The following is an 11,149-nucleotide window of genomic DNA, read 5'->3' on the forward strand; positions in this document are numbered from 1 at the left end:
CTTCTGTCTCAGAAGCTGAGATTGTCCCAGAAAGCTGGTGCCACATGGCTGCCCACAGCACGGTGCGAAGAAACCTCTCACTGCTGCACTCAGCTTAGTAGGTGGACCCAGGGATCTCTCAATCGTTTTGCCCCTCAGTTCTCTCCCGCTGCCCACTCTCTTGGAGTACGTTCAAACAGTACTCCAAACTGACCTATCCACAATTTTCATTTTTATTTTTTCCCATCAAATCAGCGCCTGTCCCCCCCCCCCCTTTAAAAAGAGATATGTCAGCAGTACATGAACATAACTTCGCCTACTGATTCCCAGCAGGAGGTGTTTCTGCTCTCTATCGGACTGGCTCTTTCCAGATTAAAAAGTAATTCTTCCAAAAGAAGGTTTTATGGTTAAAATTAAACCACAGTCCAAAAGCTATTAGAACCTGGACTTTGGACAAATGCCAAAGATGACAGTCCTGGCCATCTTCCAGACAGAAGAGAAAAGAGACCCACTAGAAGGAAGAAATCTTCAATGATCACATAAAAAGGCTAGGTAAAATGTTGGAACCTGTTCAACCACCTTCAGTTAGAAGGTACTTTTTAACAACATTAGGAAAGCGAAACTAGCTGTGGGTGGGGTGGAAATGCTGCCAGGTCATCCCGCCTCAAGAAACCCCAAGATTGTGCCTACATGATGGACGTGCTGCAGTGGCACCACGGTGGCACCGCTGCACCACGTGGCCATGAGGATCACACTAGCATTTTCTGGACTCCTGCCCGGGGGGCTTTACCAGTGTTTCGGTGATCACTAGCTCATCACTTGAGGTCACTTGGGTTACTAGCCCTGATTTGTTATTACACAGCATGATTAAGAAACAATCATCTAGGAAAACACAGATGCACACATCAGTGTGCATGAAAAGGCCCGAGGGTGCTGAGAGCTTGCTGGGTCAGGCGTCTCGGTGGGAGGGTGGGAGGGGAGTGGGCAGCAGGGCGGGACCCGGGGAGGTCTGGCGAAATGACTCCGAGGCCAGCCTAGCAGCACCTCCCCTGGAAGGCTGGGAGCACGGCATCTGGGCTGGGTGGATGCCGACTAACCCAGCGCGTGCCTCCACGTCTTCTTCCAACCAGGTGTGCGACTGCCCTCTATTGGACAAAATGCTTTTCCATTTTGCCGGACAGATGGCTGAAGGGAAACATTGGCTATAAGGGCCGCCAGTTGGCATTAGGCAAGGCAGGACCTTCTAAGTCTCAGTTTCCACATCTATAAAATGGGAGTCATGGTAACAGTATCTGTCCTTGAAAGGGTTGTTATCAGGAGGAAATGAATGAAGTACCACTGTTTTCTACCTTTGCCTGCCTGCTCACTCTCTGCCCTGACATCATCCAGGTCCCTTTCCTGAGGTGATCTTTCACTCCAGTGTCTCTGAACCAGAGGCACGATGATAAAAACAATATAGTCATGCTATTCTAAGCTCTAATAGCTAGTGGCATCTCACTTCTGGTAGCTTTAATAACTTCACAAATGTTTTAAACGTAATTTTCAAAGCATTTTTTCTTATAAGCATTTATATCATAATTTAAATCAATTTTCTGATAACTTATGTTCATTGTCTAAATCCCCCAGTGGATTATGAGTCCTCCAAATGCAGGGACCTGTGTGTCCTCTGTAAGCCCAGGACCTACCTACCTACCTACTGCACAGCAGATGCCTGATAAGCAATCTGCTGAATAAACACATAGATGAATCATAAGAACTGGAGAAGGCCAGCCAGGAAGGGCAGTCAGATATGGGGAAAAAAGTCCTTTTTCAAGAGTGGTGACATAAACTAATATTAAAAATGAAAAGGCAGGGTGATGACAAGATTTTGGAACTAAAGAGAGGTAGTCGTTGCACAACAGTGTGAAGGCACTAAACGTCACTGGATCATACACTTTAAAATGGTTAATTATACGTTATATGAATTTCACCTCAATAAAAAAAATGATAGGGCAGAATCGTAATATAATAATTACGATCCATGATGATTTAGACATTCTACAAATACTTGATAAGTCAATATAAAGAGAATAACTTTGATACAGTGCCTGATGCTTTACGTAAATGTTTCCACATAAGTGATTTCATCTGTTCCTCACGACAAGCCCATGGACTTGCAGAGGAGGAAACCGAGAAGTGCAGAGGTCCCGGCAGTGACTTCTGTTCCTCTGACAGGCCAGACGCACTCGCCACTGGGAGGCGCTGTCCGCGAGTCCTCCTGCCTGAAAAGGACTTCCTCCAAAAAGGACTTCCTCCAAAAAGGACTTCCTACTTCTCTCTCACCTCCATCTGGGCCCCACTTGGAGAGTCACCCCATCAGAAAGGCCTTCCCCAACCACCTTATCTAAAAGAGCAGCCCAAACACCCCGCTCTTGTCATTCTCTCTCCCTTACTCTGCTTGGCTTTTCTTCAAAATTCTTAGCTCATATTACATATTGACACGATTTTTCTGTCTCCTGCTTACAGTAGCGTAAGCAACAGAACAGGGATATCTGTCAGTTTTGTTCTCTGTTACAATCGTGACTTCTGGAATAGTGCATGGCAAATAATAGGTGCTTGATAAATATTTGTTAAAGAATGAATAAGGAGTAGAATTTTACCATGAACCTGGCTGGCTCTTCTGGGGAGCCTAGGCTTTTTAAGCCACACCACGAAAATGAAACTGTAATGTGCCTGCGATACAATACCAGTTGTTATAGTGGAAGCAGCTGCATTGCATGGAGGGATCAGCTCGGTGCTTTGTGACCACCTAGAGGGGTGGGATAGGGAGGGTGGGAGGGAGACACAAGAGGGAGGGGATATGGGGATATATGTATACATATAGCTGATTCACTTTGTTATACAGCAGAAACCAACACAACATTGTAACACAATTATACTCCAATAAAGATGTTAAAAATAAATAAATAAACAGAGAAAGGTTAAAAAAATAAACCAGTTGTTAGAGCACTATGACAAAGTGCTACGTTGTTCAGGAATGAGCCCCTTCGTGCTCCTCTTGTCTCCAAGGGTGGGGCACCTGTCTGTTGTATCTCTGGCTCAGCACAGTGCCAACCACCTAGTATGGGCACTTGTCCATACGATATCAATAAAACATGGTGGATTCTGGGCAATACAGTCAAGAATGGAAGAACTGACCACAACACGCGTCTGGGACCCACCCTGGGAGTGTACACCGGGGAGTCTCTGAGGAGGAGAGGAAGGAGGAAGGAGAACGTGTTAGGCAGGGGTCAGAGTCCAAGGAGCACCAGGGTACGGCCTCGCAAGCCTTGAGTAATCAGGGTAGAAATGGTTCCTGAGACCAAATTGATCTGCAATGCCAACCTTGTACAATTAATTCAAGCTCTCAGGGAAAACTTGCAGGGCTGGCCTCTTGACAGTTGGGTCAGGGTGGTCTGACAGGATGGGTGACCCTTGTGAGATGGACAATGAACCTCTGAGACCCAGTGGCCATCCCAGAATGGTACCCAGTGGCCTCTGAGAGATTCGTGCCCAGCAGCAGCAGCTGCCTTTCTTCAGCCTCTGAATCAGGCAGCCAGGCATGGTGGAAAACTGTCTGGCTCACACTGATTAGGGGCCAAACTCCTGAAGCTCTGGTGTCAGCTCTGTTCCTTGCACCTGTTTGAACCTGTGTCTCTAAGTGCAGTTTTCAAATTGCAAACAAACTCACACAAGCATAAAAATCTATCATTTGTCCAAACTGACTGCTGCCATGGGCCTTGTTGCATCTTAAATGGAACAAAATATTTAACATGGACAGATACCTGTTTGCCATACTGTGCCTCACATTCTAACTTAATGGTATGGAAACATGTTTTCAACTTTTAGTAAAGTCGTAAAACCTTTTAAAAATGTTCTGAAATTGAATTTCTGCAGAGAATTCCAAGCTATGTAAGTTACAATACACACACACACACACACACACACACACACACACACACATTTTCTCTAGAAGCTTCCTTATAATACGTCCAAAGTACACAGCTCAAAATTCGAGCAAATTATTAATTACAAAACAAATTAAACAAAATAATCACAGCATGATTTGTATAGCTGCCACTACTTTGGCCATTTTCCATGGGATGATTGATATTTCATTTTAATGGGTGCTGGTTTCAGGAACCATGACCATTCACCTTTAGCCTACACTGCCTGTATGTAACCCTCCTCCCTGTGGGCACTCACGCATGGGTGGGTATTTAGTTTTTCTCAATTCCCATAGCATGAAAGACAAAACAAACAAAGCAAAACACGTTACTGTTTTTATCTTATATTCCCTAACATTCAAAAAGAGTATTTGGTCATCAATGGAGGCCTCAGCTTGACACGAGATCAAATGCACAAGCACAGCTTGGCATCAAACTGGACCAGCAAACTCGGGCACCTGCAAAGGTGGGCAGGGACCCCAGGCAGGCAGACAGGCTCTGGCCAACTGCAGAGCACAGGAATGCAGACAGGCAGCAAGGGTTGCCATATGGGCCCAGGGTGGCCAGATCTTCTTACTTTTCAAGAAAAACCAGAAACCCAGGTTTTAATATGAACTCTAGGGTTTTAAACATTAGCAGTTCATTCTAAAAACTGCTTTAAGAATATTCTATCCAAGCACTACACGTCTGTGGTTTGATATGGTGCTTGGGCAGCCTGTTCCTGAATCTGGGGAGTAGTAGGTGGTTCCAGTGGGTTCCAGCCCGAATCTGCCACTCATTAACTGCTCCCTGGTTGGTTGCTTCACGTTCCTCCCTTGGGTTCAAATCCTTAGGTTCAAAGTGACGTACCTGCCTAGTCACTTTGATTGACCAGTCCAGGCTCCAACTTCCTCATCTATAAAATGCAGATAATAACACAACCCCGCGCATATGGCGATTACGGGAGTAAAGGAGATCCTGCAGGCAAAGCACCTAACTGCAGAGTAAGCATTTGGTGATAGATATCAGCCACGATCAGCTGTAAGCTTGGTGCCTCCCTCCTCACTGTCACTCACAATTAATCAGCAAATCCTGTTAAATAGGTCTCCTAAAACCCTCTCCAGTCTATCCTCTTGTTTTCATCCCTACTTTCTGTGCCGTAGTTCATAACCTCATCCCCTCAACCCTGAACTGTTCCTTACATCGATCTAATGGACACACCTCCTGCTTTACTGAGCAGGGAACTCTGTGCCGGGGAGCTACTTAGTGTCCCACTTTGACCCACCCTCATACTGCGCCCAGCTGATTCGATCTCTTGGCTCAGCAAATTACTTAAAGCAAAGATCTGCTGGCGTCATTCTCCCTGTCACCTGCAGAACAAAGGCCAACTTCCTTAGTCCTGCATTCAAGGTTGTCCCCAGGCTCTCCCCCAGCTCACATCCTACCAGTCTCTATAATCCTCTCTCTGCTCCGGCCACACCAAACTACTTTTCTCGTCTTTTCCAGAACCAGCGACACGGCTCCTAGTCATCATACATCAGCAACACTATTCTTTCTGCTTAGAATGTTTGTTTCTCTTCTTCTCACCCAACATCAATCCCTTCTCACCCTTTGAAGTCCAGCCTTAAATGGTCATCTCCACCATGAAGCCTTCTCTGATCAGCCCCCTAACCAGCCCCCAGAGTCAGGCCCTCCCTCCTCTGCGTTTCCCACCACACTTAGTACCTATGTCCCTTCAAGCCCATCACACAATGTGTGGTAACTGGCTTACTGAGACATCTGTCTCAACGTGAGATAGACAGGAGGCCAAGGGCAAGAACCTGGTCCCTTATATTTGCTGCATTCCCAACTAGCACATGGTGAGTTTTCAGTGCTGGCTGAATGAATTAATGGGACCAAGAGGGCATTTGAACAAAAGCCAAACAATGAGGTCACTTTTAATACAACCTGTTGTTAGAAACAGGGATCTTTGGGAATACGCAAAGAAACAATAATAAAAATACATAAACTCACTCAGGAGCTCTCAATTGCCTGTGATGTGTGCATTTTGGTTAAGCTTAGTAAAAAAGGATATTTTATATATATATATATATATATATATATATATATGTAAAGTTGTAACTACCCAGATGATTGAAAATATCTGCACTTACAAAGCGGTGTCACAGTTTCTTGATCTTCACTTTTTCTTTCTGTGGTCTTGGTGGAATGCATCTGATATTCCAGGAGAAAATGTAATCCAGCCAAAGAACAAGTCTGATTATTTGGCTCACAATTTATATACAGCGAGGCGCAATCTGAGAGACAGACCCACACAACCGAAAACTGCTCGTCTTGACCTGGTGCCTGTGCAGGCTTCTTACAAGAAAGACAACAATTTCTCGGTACTCAGATAATCACCAGAGGAGGCCAGCAGTGGATGGTCTTGGGAAGGCAGAGATCTGGGAAAGAAAATAAACATCATTTTTTTTGGCATTTATGTTCGTAAAAACTTGTCTCTGAAGCGCTCATTCAACAAGCATTCACTGGGACTTCCCTGCTGGTCCAGTGGTTAAGACTCCGCACTTCCACTGCAGGGGGCGAGGGTTCCATCCCTAGTCTGGGAACTAAGATCCTGCACGCCTTGCAGCAGCCAAAAACAAAATTTAAAAAACAAAACAAACAAAAACAACAAACATTCACTCAAGGAATGGAAGGGTGGCTCCAGGGCCTCACTCCCCGCCCCCCAAGCAGGATGGCAGACCTCGCTTTGGCAGCCTAGGAGAACAGGTTGTGGGGTTTGGCTAGTAAGAACAGAGGCAGCTCAGCAGAGTGGTTCCCCATGCGGGTCTGGGGTCAGGCTGCCTAGGCTCAGGGCCTGGCCCGGGGAAGTTTCTAGTTGGTAGAGCTGACAGAGTGATAGTTTTATCTCAGAGAGTTTTTGGAAGGAATAGACGATAGAGAACATGTAAAGTGCTCAGCATGGTGCCTATGAGATGATTCTGATTATTATAAGAAGTCAGTAAATGTTAGCAATCCTCATTTGTTAAAAAGATCCTACTAATAGGCTTCAGCCTCTGCAGCTTATCTTTGCAACTCCGCCCACACCCAATATCTCTACTTTATTGTCTTAACTATGAGATCAGAGCTCCTAGAGAATGGAAGAAAGAGCAAGCTATAAACTTCTGAGCGATAACTAAGCAGAAATAATGGAGCCAAGGAGAAGAAAACAGCCCACGTACACTGAACACCTGGTTGTGTACAGTGGCTCAAGCATAAAATAGATCTGGATGCTTGATGGCCATACTTGAAGGGAGATAACGAAGGGGCATGCCTTCGAACTGCTGAAGGAAATTCTTTACCTAGACGAGCCTAGGCAAGTGTGGAATAAGACATTTTCAGGCATTTGAGCCTTCAAAAAGTCTGAGATATTCTAAGGAACAGCATAAATTATTACAGTAGCTTCTCAATAGATGTTAAATAGTATTGAGACAGGTAAAGTCACTGAATGTGAAGGACTGATTCATACCACAAATACATGCTGAGTGCCTGTGATGTGTTGGTTACACAGTGGACTAGAACAAGTAACCCAACAGACATACGTCATTCCTTCATGGAGCTTACATTCTAGTGGGGAGAGATAGATAGTAAACAACCACAGAAGCGAAACTCCGATTCAGATGAATGCTCCAGAGAAAGAAACTGGGCCAAAAGCCCCAATTTTGGGGTATACAAGAACTATAGCTGATAGAACATCCAGCTAAATGACATCATCTAGACTCAATCAGATAAATCCAGAATGTTGGCCATATATAAGAATACAGGTCAGAATTCGTTAAAAAGTCAAAGTTGTTAAAAACAAGTGGGAGATTAATGTAGATTAAAGAGTTAACAATCACATTCAACATGTGAGCCTTGATTGGATCCTGGACCACAGGAAAAATTTTATAAAACATATTTTGGGGACAAGGAAGGACATTTGAATATAGATTGACTATTAGATGATATTAGGGAATTATTCTTAATTTTTTTTTTTTTTTTTTTTTTTGCGGTACATCGGCCTCTCACTGTTGTGGCCTCTCCCACTGCGGAGCACAGGCTCTGGACGCACAGGCTTAGCGGCCATGGCTCACGGGCCTAGCCGCTCCGCAGCATGTGGGATCCTCCCAGACCAGGGCACGAACCTGTGTCCCCTGCATCGGCAGGCGGACTCTCAACCACTGCGCCACCAGGGAAGCCCTATTTTTAATTTTTAATTTATTAAATTAAAAAAAAATTTAATTTGCTTAGGTATTACGGGTATGTAGGAGAATGTCTCTATTCTTAGGAGATATATGCTGAAGTATATAGAGATAAAGCAAATAGGGCAAACTGTTATCAACTGCTGAATCTAGAAGAGAATATTTAATTGTCTATTGCTCTAATCTTTCAACGTTTCTGTATATATTAAAATGTCCAATATAAAAAATTGGATAGGTCTTCCCTGGTGGCGCAGTGGTTAAGAATCTGCCTGCCGATGCAGGGGACACAGGTTCAAGCCCTGGTCTGGGAAGATCCCACATTCCACGGAGCAACTAAGCCCATGCACCAAAACTACTGAGCCTGTGTTCTAGAGCCCGCGAGCCACAACTACTGAGCCCACACGCCACAACAACTGAAGTCCACACGCCTAGAGCCCGTGCTCCGAAACAAGAGAAGCCACCGCAGTGATAAGCCCATGCACCGCAACGAAGGGTTGCCCCGGCTCGCCACAACTGGAGAAAAGCCCGTGAGCAGCAACAAAGACCCAACGCAGCCAAAAAAATATATATGTATATATACATATAGATATATGTAAAACTGGATAAAAAGGAATGGAGGAGAAGTAAGCATAGATAACTTTTTGGAGGAATTTAGCTGTGAAGGGAGTGTATTAATTTCCTAGAGCTGCTGTAACAGATTACCACAAACTCGGTGGCTTAAAAGGACAGAAATTTATTCTCTCACAGTTCTAGAGGCCCAAATCAAGGTATTGGGAGAGGCCACACTCCCTGCAGAGGCTCTAGGGAAGAACCTATTGTGTGCTTTCCAACCTCTCGTGGCTATTAACATTTCTTGACTTGTGGCTGCATCACTCCGGTCTCTGTCTCTGGGGTCACACTGCCTCCTCCTCTTCTGTGTGTGTCTGATCTCCTTCTGTCCCACTCCTTATAAGGACACCTGTGCTGGCATATTGGGCTCACCCAGATTATCCAGAATAAGCTCCTTCTCTCAAGGTCTTTAACTTAATCACATCTTTTACCATATAAAGTAACATTCACTCTTCTGCCACAGGGGTAATATTCACAGGTTTCTGGGATTAGGAAAGGAATATATCTTTTGGGGTCACTTCTGTGCCTAGCACAGGGAGGAAGAAAAATGGGACAGTAACTAGAGGGGAACATGCGGCCAGAAAAGGTTTTGTTTTGTTTTGTTTTAAGATATGAGAAATTATAGCATATTTGCAATAACTGATATGGAACAGTGTGTTGTACACTGCAGTAGCAGTACAATAATACAATTTATTTGTTCATCGTGTTAGCCACTTGCACACAGGAAAATTCATAAAGAAAATAGCAAGGCCATCATCAAAAAGCCTACAAATAATAAATGCTGGAGAGGGTGTGGAGAAAAAGGGACCCTCATACATTGCTGGTGGGAATGCAAATTGGTACAACCACTATAGAGAACAGTATGGAGGTTTCTTAAAAAACTGAAAATAGAGTTACCATATGATTCTGCAATCCCACTCCTGGGCATATATCTGAAGAAAACTATAATTCAAAAACATACATGCACCCCAATGTTCATTGCAACACTATTTACAATAGCCAAGACATGGAACCTAAATGTCCATTGACAAATAAATGGATAAAGAAGATGTGGTATGTGTGTGTATGTATGTGTATATGTGTGTGTGTGTGTGTGTGTGTGTAATGGAATATTACTCAGCCATAAAAAAGAATGAAATAATGCCATTTACAGCAACATGGATGGACCTAGAGATTATCATACTAAGTGAAGTAAGCCAGACAGAGAAAGACAAATTTCATATGATAATGCTTATATGTGGAGTCTTAAGAAAAAGAAGAAGAGGGCTTCCCTGGTGGCGCAGTGGTTGAGAGTCCGCCTGCCGATGCAGGGGACACGGGTTCGTGCCCCGGTCCAGGAAGATCCCACATGCCATGGAGTGGCTGGGCCCATGAGCCACGGCCGCTGAGCCTGCACGTCCAGAGCCTGTGCTCCGCAACGGGAGAGGCCACAAGAGTGAGAGGCCCGCGTACCGCAAGATGAAAATAACAGTTACTCTTTGAGAATTTGATTAAGAGCAATGAAAAGGTAACAGAGGAGAACTTTTGTCAAACATGGCAGATTGAACAAATATATATGTTTATCTCCAAACCCCACCAAGATGAAAATAAAGGAATAGATATGGTATAAAACCACAAAGACAAAAGGAGCAGGAGTGCAGACAACAGTGGATCAGAGAGGTCAACAAAATTTTGGAGATGGAGGGGGAACTAACTTAGCAGAGTGTGGGAAGCTGGGACTTAAAGAGGAGAATACAAACCAAAAGAGTAACAGTTCACTCTACTTGTCCCCCCAAAAGTTCAGGACCTGAGGGACCAGATACTTCAGGTGGAAGGAGAAAGTCATGGAGCTGAAAACAGGGAAATTGATTAGAAGTCTGTATATAAATCAGTTAAACTCACAAATCCCCTCTTCAGGCCTTTTTAGCCTGGCAATGACCCCTTGCGGGGTATCAGAGGGTTTATTCTTTGGAGAAATTGAGTCTTCAAAACATTGACTCAGGGCCACCAGGCACAGCTGAAGGTAGTGGCGAGCACTGAGCTGAAAACAAAAGGATCGGGTGAGAATAGGCGCGCTGAATGTTGGATCCAAAACCCTATCCCCCTTGCCCTGCTGCCAGAACCTCAGCAGTGGTAGCCATGCAAATAATCCCCAGACAGGAGACTGGAGAACCTTCTCTGGAGAAACTGAAGAGTTCCTGCAATGTGATCTACAGATTCTGACATTTGAGGGTACCCACTAAAAAACCCAATTCTCCAGTCACCTTAGAATGAAGCACATCAATTAACAAGCTTCCAATTAGCTCTGCTCAGCGTCCTGTTCTTAAATATTAATAGACAAATATCAAACATTTGAGGAAAACCTCCAACAACACACACACACACACACACACACACACACACACACACACACACACA

At 44.5% G+C, this 11,149-nt stretch overlaps 1 protein-coding gene across 1 annotated transcript in view; it reads right to left on the reverse strand.

Moving 5' to 3' along the window:
* Positions 1–6,056: 6,056 nt before the first annotated feature.
* The window catches only part of LOC113611380 (uncharacterized), an 8,932-nt gene continuing 3,839 nt past the window's right edge, over positions 6,057–11,149 (reverse strand). The window contains exon 2 of the mRNA XM_027090273.1: positions 6,057–6,364. The gene's annotated coding sequence lies outside the window, so the exon portion shown is untranslated. The remainder of the gene's footprint in view (positions 6,365–11,149) is intronic.

This window comes from Aethalodelphis obliquidens, unplaced genomic scaffold (assembly GCF_003676395.1).
Source record: "Aethalodelphis obliquidens isolate GAN/ISIS:26980383/991018 unplaced genomic scaffold, ASM367639v1 scaffold69, whole genome shotgun sequence".
In the NCBI taxonomy this organism is placed as follows: Eukaryota; Metazoa; Chordata; class Mammalia; order Artiodactyla; family Delphinidae; genus Aethalodelphis; species Aethalodelphis obliquidens.